General features: G+C 52.9%; 1 long non-coding RNA gene across 1 annotated transcript; it reads left to right on the plus strand.

Moving 5' to 3' along the window:
• Window positions 1-219: 219 nt before the first annotated feature.
• LOC145531114 (uncharacterized) lies at window positions 220-2,755 on the plus strand. The gene is made up of 2 exons (XR_014072197.1): window positions 220-885; window positions 1,077-2,755. It is a non-coding gene; the product is annotated as an uncharacterized LOC145531114 (long non-coding RNA).
• Window positions 2,756-21,589: the final 18,834 nt, after the last annotated feature.

The following is a 21,589-nucleotide window of genomic DNA, read 5'->3' on the forward strand; positions in this document are numbered from 1 at the left end:
TTCTGGGATTTCTTCTGCGGTAGACTCCTGTTTCTGGTCTTGCTTTCCAGGTGGGTGTTAAGAGAGAGAGGTTCTTCCCAAAACCGAAAACCTCTCCTTCTGACAGCCCATGCGTGGGCTTGAAAGACTCTCGGGAGCGCCGGAGCCAGATAATGTGGACTCAGACTGTCTGGTCTCGGCTGGAACCTTCCTATCCGACAGCTGTATGTGTGGGTTGTTGGTTTGTCTAAGGGACGTTTGTAGGTGTTCTCTTGCCCATAAAGCTCAGAAATCGGGTGGGATGGGCACCCAAATTGTGCTCTTACCTGGACCCCCCAGTCCGTGGGGTCCTGCTTACCGGAGTCAGAGGCGGAGCGAGGAGGCTGGCTGTGACGCCCCACTTTCAGGGTGATCTGTGCCTTTCTGTTTTCATCTTCCGAAACGGCTCAGCACAAGTGACGAGAGACCGTGGTCACAAAGTCCAGTGTTTGCCTGGCTTCCCTTCTCACTTTTACGGAATCCAGACAACCTCGTATACCTCGAACTCTGCATTCCAAACCAAGACGCATAGCCGTTCAGGTTTTAAGGGACTTTTACATGGAGTCGATGGCGCCAAAGATGGTTCTGGATTCTTCAGACAGCAAGTTAAGGATGCAAGTGGGAAAGCAGCGGTGTCATGTCCGCCTTCCCTGTTTGAGCAAAGGACGGGTCTGCGGTGCCCGTGCAAGGCTGTGCATGTACCTGGGTCATAGCCGTCGAGCGGTGGAACTGACCCCCGCTTCCAGTGCCCACACGTCAGGCGACTTGCCCACTGGTTGGCTCTGAGGTGCCCTGGACGTGTCTGCAGCAGAAATCTGCAGAAACGCGCCTTATCGCAACGACATGAAGTGCCGTGTGAGAGGGGAGGTGAGGATGGAGTCAGCTTCCCCCTCCCCAAAGCCTTGGCACGTCCGTCCTGGGTCCCTGATGAAGTGGGAGCCCCGGCGATGGGTCTGGAACCCAGGCCCCCGCGGGGCCGTGAGTGAGGCCGGGGCGGGGGGGGCGGCCCACAACCCGGTTGGCCCGGCCACACCTGCAGCCCCGCCTTCTGTCTCCAGAACCGGCCCAGCGTCCATCTCCTTGGTGGCACCTTTGGTGTGGAGACTGCATGTGGCCGCTCTGGGGCCTGAATCATCGGCGTGAGAGCAGCCTCCCCATCGACGGTTCCCAGCCTGGCTGGTGCCTGGGGGCCCCGGATCTGCTTTGCCAGCTTTCTCTTGTCACAGGCGTGTGGTTTCGTCTTTGGGGTCGGCCATTCCAGCAGACGGGCACTCTCCCCATCAGCCTCAGCCTCCCAGCCCTGGGGGTCCGGCCGGCCCAGCTGCCATCTTCTCAGACGTGAGAACCCTCTGCTCACCCGGGTCAGCGTAACCTGTGCGCCACCAGGAGGGGCTGTGGGGACTGCTGGTTGAGAAGAACTAAAAGGGTGGGTGGGTGTTTGCTGCCCACTCCCCTCTGCTACACGTGGTCTAGGGTCCTGCAAGGGACTCGGGCAGGAAGCAGAGCGTCGGAGCAGTCAGCGGTGGGACCCCTGCTACCGCGCTGGAAGCACGGACGAGACGGGGCTCAGCTGAACCCCGACCTCTGCACCAACATGAATTCTTACATCACAGTTTGCAAACTTAAAATAGGATAGTTTCTCACCACTAGGAGGCTCACCCACTGGACTCCTGTGGATCAGGACCACACCCTTCACTTTCTAAATGATGGAGCCGAGTGTTAGGTTGAACCTGGAGCTAAACAGGACTGAATTCAACACCGCCGCCACCCCCCCCCGATTCTACCACCTGCTGGCGGGGGACCTGGAGCGCCAGGCTCCGGACGGGACTGCGGGCGATCCCGACCTCCCTGCCTTGGTGAAGGGTGACTCGACCGGGCACCCAGTCCACACGGAAAGAGAAACCGTTCTCACGGGACCGGATGCATTGCTTTCGTTCGGTTCCGGGTCCTGAGCACAAAGCTCGTGGGAAGGGGTATAAACTGCGTTCACACACCAGGTTCTGTGCAGTTCCCATCTGTCCCCACCACCCTTCTCACTCCTGGATGCCAAGAGGAGCAGGCGTCCACCTGGGGGGCTGGAGGCTCGCCAGGTCTCGGACGCGGAGCACCACCCCTGCGGCCACGTTTCCCACCGGGACCCTGGGGCCTGCACCCTCCTGGCCGAGACGGGGACGCGCACTCCTGCCTTCCTGGTCCCACCTGGAGCTCCCGGCCCTGCCCTCTGCGGGGGCTCTGGACCCAGGACAGAGTGACAAGATCGGCCCGCTCGCAGGTCTGTCTGGAGAGGAGAGCAGAGCTTCTGTCTCCCCCGTGGGCAGCAGGGCTGAAAACCAAATACGTTATTTTACAAGTGTACTTAATCACCCTTAAACTCAAGGCGGGCGGGCTGCAGGCTGGGGTTTGTGGTGTCAGAAACGCGAAAGCAGCGCACGCAAGCCATTGGCATTCTGACGGTGGTGGGACGGGGAAGCCCTTTATACAGGATTCTCTCTGTGAGCAACTTATTTCTTACTGAAAATACATAATGATCGCTAATCGCCAAGCAGCTTTCACTGCTGTATGTTTTAGTTTTCACCCAGGTCAAAATCCTTGGCCTGTGTTGTACCTTTTTATTCTGTGGATTTTGCGAAGCACAAAAAATAATTGGATGTTGAAGCCTGACCAGCCCTCAGCCTTCACTAAGGTATCTGACCGCAAAAGTCTTTAATTTAGGAGAATTAAACCTTTTTGAAGCTGAGTTTTGAAGAGACTGTTTTGATTCTTCACCCCTATATTTTCCTTCTTTACTGAGATGTAATTTAATTACATTTTCTTTATCGGTGAGCCTGTTGTGTGTGCTGCCAGTATGTATGGGGTGTCAGCTTGTGTGTGTTTGTGTGTGTGTAAGGTTGTGTGTGTGTGTGTGTATGAGACTGTATGTGTCTAAGCCACAGGTGTGTGTACTGATTACATTCCGTACCAAACCAAGTTTGACTGGAAAGCCCTGGCTGGCAGCATTTTATAACTATATTAAGAAAGTAAAACCTGAGCAGTTCTGTTTTTTTTTTCCCATTAATTCATTGTCTGCCATACATCTCATTTGTACCATATATAAATGCCCTGTAACTCTACGTAGACTATTACAACAGAGTATCAGAAACCTGCAGCCCAACTGAAATCTTATAGAAACTGCTCCTGCAGGATCGATTTCTGTCCTTTGTGGAATGAGTTATATGCTCCTTTCTGCTGGAAGTCTTGGCCTCATCTGAGAGATGGTGGTGGGATTAAGCAGGTCTGTGCCCCTGGGGCCCCCGAGGCAGCTGAGTGACGCTGTGGGCCGAGGTGGTCGGCCTGCGTGTGGCAGGGCGGAGGTGGCTCACACGCGTGTTCTGATGAGAAGGGCTGGTCTGGCGGCTTCCTTCATGAGGGCATGTCATAGGGTTGCTCTTCACAAACTATTTTCCCTCTGGATTGGACAAGCCATTCCTTTTATATCAAAACCACCTCTGAATAAGCCACCAGTGACACCAGCTGGGGAGACAGAGGCCGGCTGGCCATGGCTGTTGGTGTCGCATCCCTGCCTGAGATCTTGGAGGCCGCCCCCCCACCACTGACTATAGAACAGTGGCCGCTGTCCTCTCAGAGGGACACTGGGGCAGCCGTTACTTCCTGGGCGAGTCTGTGACTATTTCCATGTGCTCATTTTGTTTCCTGTTGAAGGGACAGCCTTTGTGATTTTTTTTTTCCCTACTGTATTAAATTTTTTTTTTTTTGAGGCTAAACACTGAGAGATTGCTGAGATCCTTTCGATCAACCAGACACCTTTTCTCCAGGGAGGGTGCAGGCGGGAGACTAGGGGAGGAGGGTGGCGCCGGGTTGTACCCCACTCTCCTTCTTGGATAAAGAACCCCTTGCCCCCATGCTGCTGGCTACACACGCCTGCCAGGGAGCTGGGCTTGCAGGAACCAGGGCACCCAGCATATATAACATGGCAACGCATATCGTAAGCAGAGGGCATTGTAAACTCCAACCACTGCCTTTTGAGATGATGCCCTTGGAATGCCCTGTTCAAACCATCTCTTCAGAGACAGCTAAAATCAAGTGAACTTTCTTGTTTTTAATTGAGGATAATTGCTTCCCAGGTGGCGCAGAGGTAAAGAATCTGCCTGCCAATGCAGGGGAGGCAAGAGATGCGGGTTCGATCCCTGGGCCGGGAGGGTCCCCTGGAGAAGGAAACAGCAACCCGCTTCAGTAGTCTTGGCTGGAAAATTTCCATGGACAGAGGAGCCTGGTGGGAGTCCAGAGGAGTCCATGGGGTCGCAGTCGGACACAACTTGAGCACATATACACACACAATTGCTTTATAACGTTGTGTTGGTTTCTGCCGTACAACAACATGAATCAGCCACAAGTATACATATGTCCCCTCCCTCCCAGACCAAGTGAACTTTATAAACAAGAAGCCCTCGGCAGGTCCCTGCCCCTGCCATCACTGAGGTCCCTGCAGTAATGGGCAATAACGATGCAGGCAGCTGTCAAACAATCCTGTGAAAATGCATATACCCAGGTGCTCCTGGTCACCTGCTCACATGGGCTCATCCTTGCTCATCGCATGGCCTCCCGGGAGGAAGTGCCAGGGCAAGGTGGCATTGTCACCATCTGGCCCAGCAAGGGAGCAGGGATCTGGAGGCCGTGACCTCTCTGAGTGGGTAGGAGGAGGAAGCAGAAGGGACGATCCTGGTATGGGCGAGTCCCCACTGGCTGTGCTTTCCAAGGGGACCTGCCCCCACATCCTCTCTTCCGGGTCCTGGGCAGCGACCTGGGAAGGAGAAACACAGGTCGCCATCTAGTGGGCTTGGGGCTCCAGTCCCAGCTGGTGTGTTTAGGGTTCCCTGAGCCTTGCAGCCCCCTCCTCTGCCCACTCCGCTTACCTGAGAGGGCAGCGTGCAGAATTCTGTCATTCTGTGGTTGCAGAGCTCTTTTTCAAATAAAGCGTGAATATATTTGAAATTTGCGTGAAATTCAAATAAAGTGTGAATATATTTGAGAAATGACTCATTGGCAAAGAACCTGACGCTGGGAAAGAATGAAGGCAGGAGGAAAAGGGGACAACAGAGGATGAGATGGTTGGATGGCATCACCGCCTCGATGGACACAAGTTTGAGCAAGCTCCAGGAGTTGGTGATGGACAGGGAAGCCTGTCAGTCCATGGGATAGCAAAGACTGAGTGACTGAACTGAACTGAACTGATATTTGAATTATAAAAATCTTCTGGTTGATAATTAGGCTATAGCTAGCCACTAGTCTGGGGCTTCCCTTGTGGCTCAGACGGTAAAGAATCTGCCTGCAATGCAGGAGACTCGGGTTTGATCCCTGAGTGGGGAAGATCCCCTGGAGAAGGAAATGACCACTGACTCCAGTATTCTTGCCTGGAAAATCCCATGGACAGGGGAGCCTGGTGGGCTACAGTACATGGGGTCACAAAGAATCGGACACGACTTGAAGCGATTTAGCACACATACGCATAAGGGAGGGAAACCCAACTCCCTTGACCAGCAGATTCCTGCAGGAAGGAAGGGTAACAGCCTCCATCCTGGGAGGCAACCCCAGAGTTGTAGCCAGTGAGAATTTTGATCCATTCATGTCTTCCTCAACCCCATACTTTGCTGAACATCTGTGATACATGCATATTTTTAAAACACAAGATGAGAAGCCTTCACAGTTCCCCTCCGTCCAAAGGGACGTGCCGACTCGGCTGCAGGGGAGCTGAATTTAGGCTCTGGGGGCGGCAGAGAGGCTGCCCCCACCCCAGTCCCAACCTCCAGGCCCGCTGGATGATGGTTGAGGAACCCAGAGCTTCTTGGAGCCTGCTGTCTCTGTCACTTGAGGTCGCGTGGTGGGGGTGCTGTCTTTTGGGGGGGATTTATATTTGCATAAACTGGGGGAGAGCTTGGCTGCCAGAGAGCTCTGAGCAGAGGTTCACAATAGCAACACAAATGCTCTGAAGCACTTAACATAAAACCTAGTAAAGAAACAAGCCAGTTAAGACATGATTGTCACCCAGGCAGCATCCAGAGGCATGTTCAGCCCTGGAATCCTCTGAAGGGTTTGCTGGATAGATGGCTGGATAGATATGATATTCACTTGTCCAAACAGAGGCCGCAAGAGCCTCTGCTCACGTCCCAAGCAGGAGGGGAAGGCAGGCTGTGTTGTTCCCTGCTCCATAAATGGAAGGCAGCGGGGGCTGGTGGAGGATTTTAGCAACAGCAGTGAACTTGGTGGACACAGACACCCCCACTCCCGGCTATAAACACAACGGCATTAACTGGGTTCCAAAGAAAGAAGGAGAAATTCTCAGAGTGAGAAATTCAAGGTCCAGGCAGTGAGACTAAGGGACTTCCCTGGTGGTCCAGTGGTTTAGACTTCATCTTCTAACATGGGGGGATGTGGGTTCGATCCCCGCTCAGGGATCTAAGATCCCACTTGCCTTGCAGCCAAGAAATCAAAACACAAACCAGAGGCAGTATCAGAACAAATTCAATAAAGGCTTTTAAAAAAGTGATCCACATTTTTTAAAACTCTTGCAAAAAAATAAAACCAAAGCGGTGAGACTGGGTTTCCAGCACAGGGGCCTGTGGGGGGGGTGTGGACCGCAGATAGGAGACCCCCACTTGGGGCTGGACACTGAATCTGTTTGTGGTGGAGATGGGAACAGAGGCTGCTGAGAATTGACCGGTGACAAGGGACAGGACTGCCCCAGGCACCAGCCCTGAAGAAAACCGGGGCCAGCTGCATCATCCAGGGGGCTCTGGAGTGGGTGCCGGGGCGTGGAGGGGTGGGGCAGTGGGGGGGTGAGTGCGTAGGGAGGGCAGAGCTTCTGTCCAGAGTGATAGGAAGTTTCTGGTAATCGGCTGTGATGGTGGCTACACAGCATGTGAATGTGCTTAGTGCCGCATTACTGTGCACTTAAAAATGTTTAAAATAAGAAATTTTGTTATGTATATTTTACTATAATAAAGGCCTCCCCCCCCAAAAAAAAAACCCCAAAAAACTGCTGGAAAGGAGGAGGCAGAATTATCCTTTTCTGCAGTGTGACTGTCTAGCTGGAAAACCTTGAGAATGTGTTAGGACCAGTAAGAACGCCCAGCTAGGCATGTGGTTACAAAAGTGACATTGTAATCACCGGCTTTCTACAGCCCCACAGCGCTTACTAAGAGCGCTGACGGAAACCCTTCCAGCAGACTGTCACCCACAGGAGGGCAAACATACAGAGCACTGGGTGATTAACCTCATGAGATGAGAAATGAGTAGGATTTCTAGGGAAAAGGCTACGGTGTCTGGAGCTGTCCAAGAAATATTGGTTGAGCGAGTAAATCATACGTTTTCCAGAGGGATAGGAAAAATACAAGAATAAAAGAAAAAAAAATTCCTGTTTTTGTGTTTTGGGTTTTTTTTTTAATGATGAACAAAGACATGGAAGCCTGTTGGTGGAGATAAAGATATACTGGTGGTTACAGAAAAATAAAAGCAGCAGTAATGACTCGTTGGGGATGGTTTTCAATGTTGTGAACCTGGGAGTTCCCTGGCAGTGCAGTGGGTAGGACTCGGGGCTATCACTGCACGGCCCAGGTTCAATCCGTGCTCAGGGAACTAAGATCCCACAAGCCACGCCATGCGCCCCTTCCCCCCTGCAAAGAAAGATGTGCGGCCAATAATAAAACCCTGGGATGCATATATGTGTATAACTGAATCACTCTGCTGTCCACCAGATACTATCACAACATTGTTAATCGACTATACTCCAATACAAAACAAAGGTTAATAAAAAAACACTGTTCTTCTTGCTTACTGAAAAATACAAAAATTCAAAGTATTATGTATATCTAACTATGAGTGAAGCATGTCAATGCCTAACTAGCTGTTCAAAAATAAGATAAACATTTATTTCACCATAAAGAAATTATTTATCAGGTTGTAGAGAAGCCCCAGCAAGACGGTAGGCGCTGGAGCGGCAGCTGCGTGGCACTGGAGCAACTGTGAGAAGATACTGCACGTCTAAGGACAAAGGAGAAGCCCCAGCAAGATGGTAGGAGGGGCGAAATCGCGTTTAGAATCAAACCCCATACCTGCCAGAAACGCTCAGGGAGCTCAAACACACCTTGTGCGCACCAGGACCCAGGGACCCCACAGAGACTGAGACAGAACTGTGTTTGAGCGTCTCCTGCGGAGGTCCAGGTCAGCAGTGGCCTGCCACAGAGGCAGGCGTGCTGGGTGCAGCAGACCTGGGTGTGGCAAAAGCCCTCTTGGAGGAGGTCGCCATTAACCCCACCATAAAGCCGCCAGAACTGACACAGGACTGGGGAATAGACTCTCGGCAGGCACAAACAGAACCTTGTGCACCAGGACCCAGGAGAAAGGAGCAGTGACCCCACAAGAGACTGACCCAGACTTGCCCACGAGTGTCCAGGAGTCTCCAGCAGAGGCGTGGGTCGGTGGTGGCCTGCTGCAGGGCTGGGGGCTTGGGACCTTTTGAGGGAGGTCTCCACTATCTTCATTACCCCCACTCTAGTTTGGCCCCAGGTAAATAACAGGGAGGGAACACAGCCCCGCCCATCAACAGAAATTGGATTAAAGATTTACTGAGCATGGCCTCCCCAACAGAACAAGACCCAGTTTCCCCCTCAGTCAGTCTCTCCCATCAGAAAACTTCCATAAGCCTCTTATCCTCCTCCATCAGAGGGCAGACAGACTGAAAACCACCATCACAGAAAACTAGCCAATCTGATCACATGAACCACAGCCTTGTCTAACTCAGTGAAACTATGAGCCATGCTGTGTAGGGCCACCCAAGATAGACGGGTCACGGTGGAGAGTTCTGACAAAACGTGGTCCACTGGAGAAGGGGATGGCAAACCGCTTCAGTCTTCTTGCCATGAAAACCCCATGAACAGTATGAAAAGGCAAAAAGATAGTGTAGGGTATAGTTCGGGTGAGGCAGAACAGGAAAGATGACCTCAGTGGAAGTATATTACCTTTATTTAGGCAAGGAGGGGCGACAGCCGGCCTAACGACCAGGCTGACTGCCGAGAGGGATCAGGGAGGCTCCATATTTATAGGGGGTTTGTGGAAGGTTTCTGGACAGGGGGTGATAAATCTCAGATAGATGCAACCGGCCTGGAGCATCAGGGTGGGACCTAAAGTTCTGTTTTGTTTTCTCCGAAGTTAGATGATTCAGCAAGAGCCTTTGAGACCATTGTTTTCTTTTGTAGGCCCCAAAGACTCCTTCAGAGAGGACACTGAAAGATGAACTCCCCAGGTCAGTAGGTGCCCAATATGCTACTGGAGATCAGTGGAGAAATCACTCCAGAAAGAATGAAGGGATGGAGCCAAAGAAAAAACAACACCCAGCTGTGGATGTAACTGGTGATAGAAGTAAAGTCCAATGCTGTAAAAAGCAATACTGCATAGGAACCTGGAATGTTAGGTCCATGAATCAAGGCAAATTGGAAGTGGTCAAACAGGAGATGGCAAGAGTGAACATCGACATTCTAGGAATCAGCGAATTAAGATGGACTGGAATGGGTGAATTTAACTCAGATGACCATTATATCTACTATTCTTACTGTGGGCGAGAATCCCTTAGAAGAAATGGAATAGCTATCATAGTCAACAAAAGAGTCTGAAATGCAGTAGTACTTGGATGCAGTCTCAAAAATGACAGAATGATCTCTGTTTGTTTCCAAGGCAAACCATTCAATATCACAGTAATCCAGATCTATGCCCCAACCAGTAACGCTGAAGAAGCTGAAGTTGAATGGTTCTATGAAGACCTACAAGACCTTCTAGAACTAATACCCAAACAAGATGTCCTTTTCATTATAGGGCACTGGAATGCAAAAGTAGGAAGTCAAGAGATACCTGGAATAACAGGCAAATTTGGCCTTGGAGTACAGAATGAAGCAGGGCAAAGGCTAATAGAGTTCTGCCAGGAGAACGCACTGATCATAGCAAATACCCTCTTCCAACAACACAAGAGAAGACTCTACACGTGGACTTCACCAGATGGCCAACACCGAAATCAGATTGATTATATTCTTTGCAGCCAAATATGGAGAAGCTCTATACAGTCAGCAAAAACAAGACCAGGAGCTGACTGTGGATCAGATCATGAACTCCTTATTGCCAAATTCAGACTTAAATTGAAGAAAGTAGGGAAAACCGTAGACCATTCAGGTATGACCTAAATCAAATCCTTTACGATTATACAGTGGAAGTGAGAAATAGATTCAAGGGATTAGATCTGATAGACAGAGTGCCTGAAGAACTATGGATGGAGGTTCATGACATTGTACAGGAGGCAGTGATCAAGACCATCCCCAAGGAAAAGAAATGCAAAAAGGCAAAATGGTTGTCTGAGGAGGCGTTACAAATAGCTGTGAAAAGAAGAGAAGCAAAAGGCAAAGGAGAAAAGGAAAGATATTCCCATCTGAATGCAGAGTTCCAAAGAAGAGCAAGGAGAGATAAGAAAGCCTTCCTCAGTGGTCAATGCAAAGAAACAGAGGAAAACAACAGAATGGGAAAGACTAGAGATCTCTTTAAGAAAATTAGAGATACCAAGGGAACATTTTATGCAAAGATGGGCTCAATAAAGGACAGAAATGGTATGGACCTAACAGAAGCAGAAGATATTAAGAAGAGGTGGCAAGAATACAGAGAAGAACTGTACAAAAAAGATCTTCATGATCCAGATAATCACGATGGTGTGATCACTCACCTAGAGCCAGACATCCTGGAATGTGAAGTCAAGTGAGCCTTAGGAAGCATCACTACGAACAAAGCTAGGGGAGATGATGGAATTCCAGCTGAGCTATTTCAAATCCTAAAAGATGATGCTGTGAAAGTGTTGCACTCAATATGCCAGCAAACTTGGAAAATTCAGCAGTGGCCACAGGACTGGAAAAGGTCAGTTTTCATTCCAATCCCAAAGAAAGGCAATGCCAAAGAATGCTCAAACTACTGCACAATTGCACTCATCTCACACGCTAGCCAAGTAATGCTCAAAATTCTCCAAGCTAGGCTTCAACAGTACGTGAACTGTGAACTTCCAGATGTTTAAGCTGGATTTAGAAAAGGCAGAGGAACCAGACATCAAATTGCCAACATCCGCTGGATCATCAAAAAAGCAAGAGAGTTCCAGAAAAACATCTATTTCTGTTTTATTGACTATGCCAAAGCCTTTGACTGTGTGGATCACAACAAGCTGTGGAAAATTCTTCAAGAGATGGGAATATCAGACCACCTGACCTGCCTCTTGAGAAATCTGTATGCAGGTCAAAAGAAGCAACAGTTAGAATTGGACACGGAACAACGGACTGGTTCGAAATCGGGAAAGGAGTACGTCAAGGCTATATGTTGTCACCCAGCTTATTTAACTTATATGCAGAGTACATCATGAGAAATACTGGGCTGGATGAAGCACAAGCTGGAATCAAGATTGCCGGGAGAAATATCAATACCCTCAGATATGCAGATGACACCACCCTTATGGCAGAAAGGGAAGAAGAACTAAAGAGCCTCTTGATGAAAGTGAAAGAGGAGAGTGAAAAAGTTGACTTAAAACTCAACATTCAGAAAACTAAGATCATGGCATCTGGTCCCATCACTTCATGGCAAATAGATGTGGAAACAGTGGCAACAGTGATAGACTTTATATTTTTGGGCTCCAAAATCACTGCAGATGGTGACTGCAGCCATGAAATTAAAAGACACTTGCTCCTTGGAAGAAAGCTATGACCAACCTAGACAGCATATTAAAAAGCAGAGACATTGCTTTACCAACAAACGTCCATCTAAGCTATGGTTTTTCCAGTTGTCATGCATGCATGTGAGAGTTGGACTATAAAGAAAGCTGGGCACCAAAGCATTGATGCTTTTGAACTGTGGTGTTGGAGAAGACTCTTGAGAGTCCCTTGGACTGCAAGGACATCCAACCAGTCCATCCTAAAGGAAATCAGTCCTGAATATTCATTGGAAGGACTGACGCTGAAGCTGAAACTCCAATACTTCGGCCACCTCGTGCGAAGGGTTGACTCATTGGAAAAGACCCTGATGCTGGGAAAGATCGAAGGCAGGAGGAGAAGGGGACGACAGAGGATGAGATGGTTGGATGGCATCACTGACGCGATGGACATGAGTTTGAGTAAACTCCGGGAGTTGGTGATGGACAGGGAGGTCTGGCGTGCTGAAGTGCATGGGGTCGCAAAGAGTCAGACACAACTAAGCGACTGAATTGAACTGACCTGAACTGAACGATTCTATATGAAATAAATTTGGTGTTGTTAAGGTTTTTGGCTTGAAAAAAGAACACTGGACACCAACAGTCAACGCCGACATTCTTAACAACTGGCGTATTGAGGTGAAGGCTCTATAGGTTCTCATTGCCATGTTCTTTCAGCATTTTGGGGCTTGGGGCTTGTCTCTGTCTGTGTTGGCCCCGCAGGCAGAACCAGGGAGTATTTCCCTGGGGAACAGAAGGAGCTCAGGCCACGGAACTCAGCCCGGGGGCCTCTGAGCTGTCCCACCCCAAGGACAAGGAAGCTGGGAGATTTATTCACCGACTGCCGCTCAGAGGACCAGCGGCTCCTGGAACCAGCGGCTTCCTGCGTGTCCGGGCCACGGGCGCCCTCAGGTGGGGGGCGCGGGCATTCGCAGGTAGACCGGTAAGAGGGATGTGGGGGACGTGTCCCTCCAGTTGTAGGGGTTGGGCTGGGGAGATGGAGGAGAGACAGAGGCGAGAGAAGGACAGACAGGGAGAGGGACAGGAGAGGGCGACCTGCTCCCAGCCCTAGCAGCCGAAACACAGCCTCTGAGTCCCAGCTCAGACCCTGGCCCTGGTCACTGAGCCCTGCTGTCCCGACATCCCTGGTCACCCGTCCACCAGGACAAAGTCCTGCTTCCTGGGGTCTGTGGGCAGAAGAGGTCGCCTGGCGGCTGGACCCCCCAGTCACTGTGGCCCCCTGCCCTCCCACCGGTGTCCTCGGTCCTCCGCACAGTGTCTGTCCTCCAGGACTGGGGACGGGTGGGGGGGAGGGCGGGGCGAGGTGTCTGGAGGGCGCGGCAGACGCTGGCTGCAGGCTGGTTAGCGCTGAGAAATCCGGCTGCTCGCTCCCGGAGGCAGAGGCGAGGTCAGCGGGCCAGAGGGGTCTGGACCCCGCCCCTGGGCTCCTCCCCCTGGGCCCCGCCCCCTGCCCCGGGCAGGCTATTCTGTCCACACAGCAAACACTCCTCTTCCCTCCCAGAGCGTCCGAGCCCTCTCCTGAGGTCAGGGACCCGTGGAGAGTCTCTAAGAGCCACTTCACCGGAAGCCATGCCCCTCCGCCGGCGTGAAGTGTTTGTGCAAGAATGCGCCTCTCAGCTCCTCTGGGCTCAGAGCTGAGAGCTGGGAGGGCGTTTCTGGATCCTGCATCGTGGCGGTGGGGGGGGTGGCTTCCCAGAGGAGGCTGTGGCGGATGCCCGCCCACCCCCCCTCCAAGACCCCCAGCCTCCACTCTGGGCCATGGCAGCTGGAGTCACCTCACAGGCCTGAAACCCAATCTCCAGAAGGTGAGAAATCTCTTCTGCATCTAAAATCTCAGAAGAAATCATTTCTGCTCCAGCATCTCTGTCTGAAAGCTTCTGGAACACGTGTGAGCATACAGAAGGCCCCTTGCCTCAGCGGAACCCTCGCAACGCGGGAGCCAGGCACAGAACAGGCTGGCATCTGCTGGCTGGGCTGACCAGAAGCTGTCTCTTCCTGTGGCTTCATCAAAATATTTAATATCGTAATTTAGTGTCATTTGTTTAATCACGCGTTTCACATCATTTCGTCCTTAGGTGATTTGTTTGACAACCAGCTTGCAACATTTCTAAAAATTTAACAATCAGCTTTCAAGGCCTCATGTGAGCCAGCTTCACCTACTGGATGGAATTTGGGGTGAGGGGGGATGTGGACGAGGGGCTCGGGGCAGGATGAGGCAGGTGAATCCGACGAGGTCACAGCCTTGGGGCGGTGGCTGGCCTGGCCTCCTTCCCCGGGTCTCCAGAAAAGCCGTGTGGTCCAAGCAATTGGCTGAATGCTTATGGTGGGGGCATCCTGCCGGGGTGCTGCTGAGGGTCCCCCGCAGGCTGCCCACACCTCCAAGTGTCCAGCGGTGCCCACATCAACACACTGGCCAGCCTGGGGGTCAGAGCAGTGCCTGACCACTGAGGGCTCGTTCATCGAGAGAATCACTTTGACAGACAACTCAGCACAGGAGCCAGGCCCCCGACTTCAGAATCAAGGCTCCAAACCCCTTTTCTTTGTGAGCTGGGTCCCTGTTGCAAGACGGGGTATTCTCCTACCCGTCTCAGGGTCACTGAGAGGACCCAGGGGGCCTGGCGGGGGTCCACACCCTCTGAATATTTCCTCCTGCCCGGTCACAGTTGCCGCATAACACTGACAAACTCTGACATGCAGTGGGAAACACCATTTTTATCCTGCTCAGGAAGGGCTCAACTAGGGGGTTCCTCATATAGTGACAATCACATGTCCCCTGGGAGCTCTTTCATCTGAGGGCTTGACGGGGCCGGATGTCCAGGATGGCAGGTGGTACCGAGGCTGGCACCCCCCAGCCCAGAGCAGAGACCCGGGTGGAGGCCAAGAGAGCCTCCATGACTCAACCCCGATGTCACCAGCATCCAGTCCTCCATGACCCCCGGCCCTCAAGCCTGAAGGGCCGTGGACCTGCTTCTTGATGGGAGGGGTGTCGCAGAGTTGGGAACCACATCTTAAAACCTCCACCAGAGACTCTGCATGAACTACTCCATAAACATTTGCTCAGTGGTTGGATAAGGAAAAAAAACAGCTTGTGGATTATTTTTAAAAAGACGACTTTTTTTAGAGCAGTTTTAGGTTCACAGCAAAATTGAAAGGAGGGTACTGAGATTTTTCCATTCACCCCCTCCCTCGACAGAGGCACAGCCTCGCCCACTATCAAGACCCCCACCTGAGGCAGGTGCATTTGTTACAATGGATGAACCTACACTGACGTGTCACAGTCGCCCCAAAGCCATGGCTTACATTACAGTTCACACTGGGTGTTGTACATTCTGTGGGTTCGGATAAATGCATAATGACATGCATCCACCATTACAGTGTCTTACAGAGTAGTTTTGATGCCGTAGAAATCCTCGGTACCCCGCCTATTTTCCCCTCCCCCCCGCAACGCCAACAACCATTACTCTTTTGCTGTTTCCATAGTTTTGTCGTTTCCAGAATGTCATATAATTAGAATCATACAGAATGTAGATTTTTCAGATTGGCTTTTTTCACTCAATGATATGTATTTGGTTTCCTCCATGTCTTTTCAAGGCTTGGTAGCTCATTTCTTTTCAATCCCTGAACAATATTCCATCATCTAGCTGGACCATCATTTATCCATTCACCTACCGAAGGATATCTTGGTTGCTTTCACGTTTTGGCATTTTTGAACAAAGGTGCTATAATCATCCATGTGCAGGTTTTTATGTGGACAGATGTTTTCCACACCTCTGGGTAAATACCAAGGAGCATGATTTCGGGATCATGTCGAAAGACTGTGCTTCGTTTTGTAAGAAACCACCACACCATCTTCCAAGGGGCTGCACCATTTTGCTTCCAGCTTGTGGAGCTTTTTGGGGTCACAATTTGCTAAAGTTATTCACCTTGAGGTTAAGCTGGTGGCTCCTTGCCTTAATGCTACAGCCAGTTTGGCAGGAATTCAAGTCAATTTGGACAATATGGCTATGCGCGTCCTGGAAATAAGGCTCTGGGGTTGCTGGAGATGCTGGCATCTCTTTCAGAACTCGACATCAGAGTCCAGCTCTGGGAGCTGGACAGCCTGGCTGCCAAGACCCCCGCAGCATCCTCGGGCCATCACAGCAGAGCTGGGCCTGGGGCAGCGACCCCTGGAAGCCTGGGGATGCAGCCAGCAGAGCCTGGTCAAGAGTAAAGTCTCTCCCAGCTGATGCACCAGGGCCCCTCCACCTATGACCCCTCTGTGATCTCACATTTTGACTGGGGGTCAAGGGGGACAAGGCTCTGCCTTTGTTGGTGGCCGGCCTGCTCAGAGCCGTTCTGGGCTTTTGGGTCCACAACCCCCGCCATGCCCGCCCAGTACCAGCTCCAAAGCCGCCTGCCCGAAGCTCCTCAGATCACTGAGCCTTTGATCCCAGTGGGTCCCACCTGAGAACCTTAATCTTCGGCCACATGCCAAGCAGAGTGTCAGGTTCTGAGGGCAGAGTCAGGCCCAGCCTCCATGCCCTGGAGCTGGCAGTTTCATGGGCAGACAGACACAAAAGAGACAGCCCCAGCTCAGTGTGGAGGTGAACATCATCCCAGGTCCTGCTCTGAGGCCAGCAGGCGGGTGTCAGGAATTAACTCCCCTGAGCAGGAGCAGACAATCGAGCTTTGATGGCCCAGAAAGGGGAGGGCAGACAGGTGGAGGGTCAGCTGTGCAAAGGCCCCGAGGCACAGATTGCTGGTGTGTTGGGTTTTCTGTAGAACATGGGGGATGGTGAGGAAGGGACAAGACTGCAGGGGGCTGGCAGGGCCCCAACTTTCACCCTGGATGTACCCTAAGTCATGCTTGAGAGCAGTGCAGATCTGCAGCCCAAGCCCACCAAAGGGCTGGCAGACACAGGCCCGTGTGACCTGGGGACTGTGGCAGCTGGACCGAGGTCAGCACCAGCCCGGGCCTCGGGCTCCAGGAGGATATTGACCTTGCAGAGAGCTCTGTCTTCCTCACAAGGCTGAGCCCTGTTTTTGCTGAGCATCCACCAGGCGCTAGGCTCCACGGAGGACGTTCACAAGCAACCAGGGGTCCTTACATCGGTACTAAATGGGTTTTCCCCATTTTCCAAGAAATCTGACGCTCTGAGAGGCTGAGAAATGTGGTAAAAGGCACACAGCACACCCAAGGTTTGATCCAGGACTGCCTTGACACCAGCATGGAGAGGCTGGTCAGCAGAGAGAGGGAAGGAAGGGAGAGGAAGTGTGTGTGTGTGTGTGTGTGTGTGTGTGTGTGTGTGTATGTGTGTGACAGTCCATCAGTGTCACTGGGGTACACAAGCGGCTCCTACCGGCTCAAGAGCTGATTATGCGCCCTCCTCCAATCTCCACATCCCGTGATATCACAAGGGCAGCTGGACACCAACCACGGGGAAGCATTTACACCACAGCAATTAACAACTGCTGCAAATCAGAGTTGGTCATCAGCTATGCACCTGCCCACTGATGACAGTGTGTGTGTCTGTGTGAGATAGTGTGTGTGTTGAGGTCTGTGTGTGTTGGTGTGTGGGTGTCTTTGTAGTTTTGTATCTGGGTGTTCATGTGTCTGTGTGTGACTCTGAGAGTTGGTGTATCTGAGTGTGTGTCTATGTGAGCATGTATATGTCTGTGTGTGTCTATGCGTTATCTTTGTGTACGTTAGCATATACGTGCATTTTTCTGTGTGTTAGATATTTACATGTGTGTCTGCGTGTCACTGTATCTGTGTGTGTGTCACTGTGTGTGTCTGTGTATGTCACCGTGTCTGTGTGTCACCGTGTCGTATGTGATTGTGTCTGTGTGTCTGTTGTGTGTGTCTCTGTGTGTGTCTCGCCTCTCAAGCTGAAGATTGAAGTTCGAGTGAAATCCAGTCTGAGCGAATAGGTGACACTCCAATTTGCCTGCAAATGCCCTTGAGGAGGCAAAGGACACGCAGCTAGGCTGCAGTCCGGAGGGGGAGGGCGGGGGTGGGAGCCGGACAGAGGCCGAGGCGGCAGAAATGAGAGATGAAGTTCTGCGGCGGCCTCCTCGGTCAGAGCCTGGGCAGAGGGACCCCCCAGGGGCACCACGGGCCCCTGAGACCCTTCCAGGCCCGACCCCAGCCCTTGAGAATGAGATCATTGGAGAGGATTCACATAGATAAAAATATAAACTTTGTTGCTTACAAAAATCACTGGAGGCTCGAAAGCCTTCGTCTCCCCGTTGTCATGGCGTTGACAATACAGATAAGGATCAAAGCGACCAGAATAGACTGGAAGGGCTCTGTTATAACTCGAAGAACCCTCAGGCTCTCTCCTCTCTCTGCAGAATATTCTAGATGAGACCCCCACCACTCTGAATGCACCCTCTCATGTCCTGAAAGAGCATCCCTTCTTGAGGTGAGCCCCCAGCTCCCCCAGCCTTGTGTCTGACCATCTGACCGCCCCCTGGCAGCTCAGTGACCTGTGCTGGGCCAACTAGGATTCTCCCCTGGCCTTGGCACAGGGGAACGGGGAAGGGTCAGGCGTCTTGGGAGGTGGCAGTGCTGGCCTTGAGCCGGAAGCTGTGGGTGGCCAGAGACAGACCCTCACCCTTGCTGCCAGCATTCCTGTCCCTGATTCCAACCGCTTCTGATGCCCAGCCCCACCCACCCTGGCCCTGGCCCTGGTTTGATTACATGAGCTGGGCTGACATCCCCTGAGACTTCCCGAGTCCTGATCAGGGCCCCCAGCCCAGCCCAGCCCAGCCCGCCCCATGCAGCCGGACGTGAGCTGTCCCTTCCACACACTGACCCCAGTTTCCCGGCTTCAGCGTCATCTCCTTAGGAGTCTTCCCTGAGCGCTGGCTCCTGAACCCCACCCAGCTGTCCTCCAGCGTGTTTGGTGTAAGTTGTCACCACGAGGAGAGAGGCCCACTCGTGTTCATCTGCCTCTGTTACTGCAAAAGCCACGAGGGCAGAGGAGTCCTCTATCTGCCTCGATCGGGACCCCTGGCACTTCACGTCTCAGAAACCCACTTCCAGCTGCCTTCAGCAAGACAGGGAACGTATGGTTTCCGTAACTGGGGCGTCTCCAGAGATGTCGCCAGCCCCCCGTGGTTCTGTCCATCCATCGGCCTCTCTGTGCAGCCCTTTCACGCTTGGAGTGGGGTACAGTGGTCACAGATGCCACGGAACAATCTCCCCAGGTGAGAAGCCCTCTCCCACGTTCGTGTAACAGGGCTCAGAGGGGCTTCGGTCTCTTAGTCACAGCTGAGTGAGTCACCACGGCTTGGGGTTGGAGCATCCCGACTGACCCGCTGTCACGGGACTGGTTCAGTGGAAAGACATAGTGTCACTTAGGGGCTCCTCCAGCTGAAGGACAGGCGTCATATTCTCTGCAGTGACCATGTGACTCTCCAGCGCCTGCACCAGCTGCATAGGGTGGGCCCCCACGTGCACTGGACTGTCTGTGTCCTCCCAGACTCATAAGCGGAAACCCTAACCCCAGGTGTGATGGTGTTAGGAGGTGGGGCCTCTGCAGCCATCAGCTCATGAGGGTGGAGCCCTCGTGAATGGGATTTGCTGTTGTTGGTGTTCAGTCACTCAGTTGTGTCCGACTCTTTGCGACCCCATGGACTGTAGCCCGCCAGGGTGCTCTGTCCATGGGATTTCCTAGGCAAGAAGACTGGAGTGGCTTGCCATTTCCTTCTCCAGGGGATCTTCCCCACCCAGGGACTGACCCTGAGTCTCCTGTGTTGGCAGGCAGATTCTTTACCACTGAGCCACCCGGGAAGGCCCCATGAATGGGATTAGTGCCCTTATGAAAGGGACCCCAAAAGGACCCCAAAGGGCCCCCTCCCCCCTCCCCCCACGTGAGGACACAGGGAGAAGCCATCGTCTACAAACCGAGAACAGACCCAGGACAGAAGCCGCCAGCACCCTGACCCTGGACTTCAGCCGCCAGAACTGCGAGATATAAATCTCTGTTGCTTAAGCCTCCCAGCCGGTGTTATCCTGTTAGACCAGCCGAGCATTTGTCACGGACTGGAAGGCGGGTAAAGGAACACACCGCCGACTCCTCCCTGCCCACCTCCAGCTCTCAGGGAGGCCTCGGGAGACCCGCAGACCTGCTCCGCCGTGACCTAGGACGCAAGGCTCAACCCCCACTCACCAGCTGGAGAACCCGAGCCCAGTTAGCGGAGGTCATGTCTGTCCCGGTCTGGACACAGGTTGGAAGAGAATTTCCAGACCCAAGGTGTTTCAGAAAGGAGTGAGTTTATTAAGAACTGAGAGCAGAGATAACAAGGGCACCGTGGGCTGACCGCCCAACAGCCCAGGGAGAGCCGACCTCCTTCAAGGGTCAGCAGCCGATGTTTACAGCCTCCGGACAAAGAAAATTCCTACTGGAAGGAGGCATCAGGTGATGGGTGAGGGTGGGTGTTTTTACCTAATATGGGGTCAGGAAGCTGGCCAGTTGCTGTGGGACTCAGTCACATCCAGAGATGACCCTGGTGTGGGGCCTCACACCTGTGACCTTGGCACAGGCTCCACAGCGCTGTCAGGACTCCAGGGCCCGTGGCATCGCATGCCTTCCCAGAGCTCGGAAGAAAGCCAGGCCAGGGCTGGGGGCTGGGGTCGCCGACCTCGAGGGCCATCAGTGTAGGAGGTCACGGGCGTGGGCACGACTGATAAACAAGCTGGGGGCTCCGCTCCAAGGGGACGTGTCCTGCGATGTTCAGTCAGGGGAGGAGGTGCCAGCAAGCCCAGAGCGCAGCACATGCTGGCGGAGACGACGGCCTGGGGCAGGCCTGGCAGAGGCGTCTGGGCACAGGGAGCCAGGGGCGGAAGGCCCACGGGCACCCAAGGGCCGGGCCTGCTGGGAGAAGGTGGAGGGGTGGTGGTGATCATGGCTGCGCCCGGAGGGGACTCCAGATGGTACCCAAGCAGCTTTGGGCCCGTAAGATGGTAAGATAGCCCTGGTTAGTGGTTCAAAGATCAGGACTCCACCTGCCCTGGCCCCGACTGTACACCGTCTCACAGATGTGACGACCAAGGCTGGGGTCAAGGCGTGACCCACCCAAGGTCACAGGCTGCGAAGTTGGGAGAGAGAGTGCCCCAGAGACACTCCTGGGTGGCTGCCGCTTCCCCTCAAACTGGAGAAACTGCAGCTCCCTGGGCCCCTGGCGGCTCGGAAGGCAGCCACCGCCATCAATTATTAAACATCCCTTAAAAACTCAAGACAACTGAGAGGGGCTGAGACAGGGTAGGCTGGGAGCGATCAGACCCCACGCAGCCTTTGGCTAAAAAGGGAAAATTAGGTTGGGGATGGGGGTGGGGCGTCAACCCACAAATCTCAGGAGCTGGGATCTCCCAGGTTTGAGCCTCCCTGGGTGAGGGACAAACCTGCTGAGAATGGAATTTTGCAAACCACGGGAGGGTGTCCGGGTCTCCTGCGTCACTGTGACACCTTGAGACCAAGGTACTGTGACATGTGACCCCTGTGTCAGCCACTTGGGTCGGGGGGGTGGGCGGAGGCCTTGTCTGAATCCTCTGTCCTCTTGGGCTCCACAGACAAATGCCCAAGAACCCAGAGGCGAATGTCTGGTCAAGGGCAGGCTTGCTCTTTCTTTTTTCCTATTTTTTGGCTGCTCTGCGGTAAAGAATCAGCCTGCAATGCAGGAACTGCAGGAGAGGTGGGTTCGATCCCTGGGTCAGGAAGATCCCCAGGAGGAGGACACGGCAACCCGCTCTGGTCAATTTCTCTGCCTGAGAAATCCCACGGACAGAGGAGCCTGGCGGGCTATAGTCCA

Source organism: Giraffa tippelskirchi, chromosome 13 (genome assembly GCF_054371585.1).
Source record: "Giraffa tippelskirchi isolate mGirTip1 chromosome 13, T2T-mGirTip1v1.2.pri, whole genome shotgun sequence".
NCBI lineage: Eukaryota > Metazoa > Chordata > Mammalia > Artiodactyla > Giraffidae > Giraffa > Giraffa tippelskirchi.